We start from the raw sequence: 3,521 nt of genomic DNA, 5'->3' as shown, positions 1-3,521 counted from the left end.
GAGATACATCCAGATAGTAGACTAGATCAGGGAGTGGTATGGATAGAGCAAAGCCTTATGGGTGGCCTAGAAGTCGGTATCACTGACATTGAAAAAAAAGGTACAATTGTAGAGCTCAAGGATGACCACCCATTATAGAGCAAAGCCTTATGGGTGGCACACTAAGTAATGGCCTGAGTAGCACTAACCCCAATTCAACAAGTTCAGAAGACTGAGAAGAAGGACCTGGACAAAACAAAGCACAAGTGGAAGAAGTAATCAGGAAAAAAATTTGTACACAGTAAAATACAAGAAAGGGGGCGAGGATATAGAAGGTGGGAATCGACTCCGTGAATACCTTGCATGAGGATTTTCCTTGATTTCCTCGCAGAGTTATTGGAAGTTACTTGATCTTGTGTGATTGTGCAACCCCTATAAATAGGACCCATTAATCCCATTTTGGGGATTACAAAATTTTGTATCTAATGGACCTCTTGTATATTTTGGAACTCTAGTCGTAGGCATCATATAAAGCTTATGAGCATTGAGTGTTGTATTAATTGTACTTCTGAACTTTGTACTTGTGAAGCAATTTATGAATCTGAATCTACATTTCCAGTTGTCTTAGTCCATGTCAACTGAAGTCCTTCATTCCAATTCAGTTGTCTGTCTGATTTCTCCATCTGGTCCTCTAAATTAAAGTCTACTTTTGTTCATCTGATCTGACATGAGATCTGGCATTTGACTATGAATCTCTAACTCTGGAATAGCTATCAAGTGACCAGCTCATTTGAGGTAGCTCGATCTAGATCAAAACTTTTGAAAAGCTTTACAAAGATTGGAAGAACTTTAGCCAAAGTAGTTTGAAATTATGTTTCAATTTTGAGTTCTAGATTCTAATAGGTAGCATACACGTCCTTCAAAAGTTCTCAACGATATGTTTCACCTTGAAAATCACAAGAAAACTCTCGAAATAAACTTCCAAATACTCGTTGTAGAAATTCGAAAGACAATAATTCCATGTCAAAATATTTGAATCCAAAATCTTGTCAATGCAAGGCCAAGATACAAAAAATAAATAGAAGCATTACCGGTATGTCAAGAGTGGTAGCTTGGAGATCACGCAACTTCCCTCGAAAAGGTCTTCCTAGCTTGGATAGCCAAGGGGACCAATGTGGGATGGAGCATCTGAAGTATTTGAAGGTCTCTCCCCATCCCAATGATGATGCCACTTTGTCTCCCCGTGCACCCTCCTAGCTTCAAAAAGTAGAGCTTTGAGCTACAATTTCGTCGAGCACTCTAGACCCCTTCCATGGGCCTCCTTGCGAGAATCTTAAACCTCAAGAGGGTGGGCATCTAGAGATTAACTTTCATAAGGCTCTTATGAAGTGGCGGGGCGTTTTCCCATTGGGACCATTGATTGGGATTCGGTCGATCATTAGCAATTGCCCGTTACGTCGTGCCATAACTAGGCCTATCGTCCTTTGCGTGTGGTAACATGCATGGTCCTTCACTCTTTGCGTTGCACTTTGCAAGCTTCACTGTGGGTGTATCGAGGGAGATTAATGGAGGCTCGATGGAGCTTGAAGGGCAGAACAGCTCTTGTTACAGGCGCTACCAGGGGAATCGGGTACTCTCTCTCTCTCTCTCGCGCACACACACATGTGTGTGGGTGGGTGCATGCAGAAGGGCAATTGCGGAAGAGCTTGCGCAGCTGGGGGCATCTGTGTACGTGTGTGCAAGGTCGGAAGCAGACCTAAAGCAGAGGCTGCAGGAGTGGAATGACGAGGGCCTCACCATCTCTGGCTGCGTCTGCGATGTGTCATCGTACCCATCCTGCGAGCAGCTCATGACGCAGGTCTCCCGACATTTTCAAGGAAAGCTGCATATTCTGGTCAGGTTATCAACTCATTCTCGAAACCCTGTGTGCGTACGTGCTGCGTGCGTGTGTGTGTGGAGAGAGAGAGAGAGAGAGAGAGAGAGAGAGAGAGAGGGATACGATCTGTTGGTTATCTGTATAGCTATATTGAAGATATACAAATACCCTTGTTGATCAACGTTTGGCAGGTCCTGAATGCAGCAAGAGCAGGGGTCATGGGACCCATTTTGGAGGTGCCAGCCGAGGATATGGCATCAACGCTGCGTACTAATTTTGAGTCCAGCGTTCATCTGAGCTGCCTCGCCCATCCCCTCCTCCATGGCTTCTGCAGAGGGAAGTCTTGCCTTTATCTCCTCGATTGCAGGGAGTCTAGCAACAGGCTGCACAAAAGGTAGGTTATGGCCCTACTTTCGCCATATACCGCTGCATAACCTCTTCTTCCTAATTTCATTTGAATGCACTTATCTGCATATTAATAGGAGCATTGAACCAGCTAACAAAAAATCTGGCTCTTGAGTGGGCCAAGGATGGCATACGCGTGAACACTGTTGCCCCCGGATTCACGCAAACAGACATGACCAGCTCGGTAATATTGACGTCCCTGTTTTCCAGTTTTAAAATTTTTAAGGAGTGTTTTCCACAATCAATCTTTCATGTCTGTGTATAACGTAGTTGGGCGATGAGATGCTTGACGCGGCAAAGATGCGAACGCCAATGCGACGGCTTGGAGAGGTCCATGAGATAGCTGCAGCTGTGGCTTTTCTTTGCCTGCCTTGCTCTTCCTTTACAACTGGTACAATTTTTACAATTGATGGAGGAATGTCTTGCCATAATTCTATTGCAGCATGTGCAAACATCGACGAGAAACCGTTGAGATTTTGGTTGTGCCTCTTGACAACTGCAACCGACATATGTTCATTATGCTTGACATAGCAGGAAATATTGCCTTTTTCTCAAATTAGGCCACGCTCATCATTTATTTCATCAGTGCTTGTATTATTCATGGAACAAGGAATGAACACAATATCTTGGTGAGCTATTTCTAACGAACTATTTTGGTTGTTTTGTGAGCTTTTCTTCTCTCCTCAGCAACAATTACACCTCTCTAGAATGAGATTTTATAAGAATTTTTTGGATGATTGGGTACCATCATCCAAAAATCTTCCCTACACTCACGTGCACTATTCGGGTGACTACGTGAATCAAAGTTGCCACTACTCAAAAGAAAATTCTTCCTACACTCACTCTACACTATTAGGAATCTCAGGGCTAGAAAAATACATTTTTCGTAACCGGTGAAAATAAGGACAAACTTGAAATTCTCCTAGTTTTTAGGTCAAAATTTGAAGCTTTTGTTGGTAATTACACTGAAACTTGTGCAAATTGCCCGGTTTTTTTAACACTCGAATGGTAACCTAACAGGACATAAAAGTGTCCTTTCAGGGTTTTGGGGAAAAATTCCAAAATCATAGTAGATCCACTCGTTTTGAAAAATCCTTTCATGAGCTGATAGTTCAATAACTACTACATATGGAAAAAATGAGAAACTTGTAATTTTTCTTATCCTTTGGTCACTACAAGCCTCCAAAGTTGATGGACCAGTGCATTTTGCCCAAAACAGCAAGTTCTTATGGTTGATTGCATATAAATAAGAGTCGAGATT

General features: G+C 42.7%; 1 pseudogene across 1 annotated transcript; it reads left to right on the top strand.

The window, feature by feature from the left end:
- The first annotated feature begins 1,370 nt into the window (after positions 1 to 1,370).
- On the top strand, positions 1,371 to 2,893 carry LOC147433243 (tropinone reductase homolog At5g06060-like; annotated as a pseudogene). The gene is made up of 5 exons (XR_015185473.1): positions 1,371 to 1,609; positions 1,666 to 1,873; positions 2,047 to 2,249; positions 2,338 to 2,444; positions 2,531 to 2,893. The product of XR_015185473.1 is annotated as a tropinone reductase homolog At5g06060-like (transcript).
- The last annotated feature ends 628 nt before the right edge of the window (positions 2,894 to 3,521 follow it).

Source organism: Adiantum capillus-veneris, chromosome 20 (genome assembly GCF_014529385.1).
Source record: "Adiantum capillus-veneris isolate H3 chromosome 20, ASM1452938v2, whole genome shotgun sequence".
Classification (NCBI taxonomy): domain Eukaryota; kingdom Viridiplantae; phylum Streptophyta; class Polypodiopsida; order Polypodiales; family Pteridaceae; genus Adiantum; species Adiantum capillus-veneris.
Note: the sequence above shows the minus strand (reverse complement) of the source record. Positions and strands in the feature narration are given on the sequence as shown.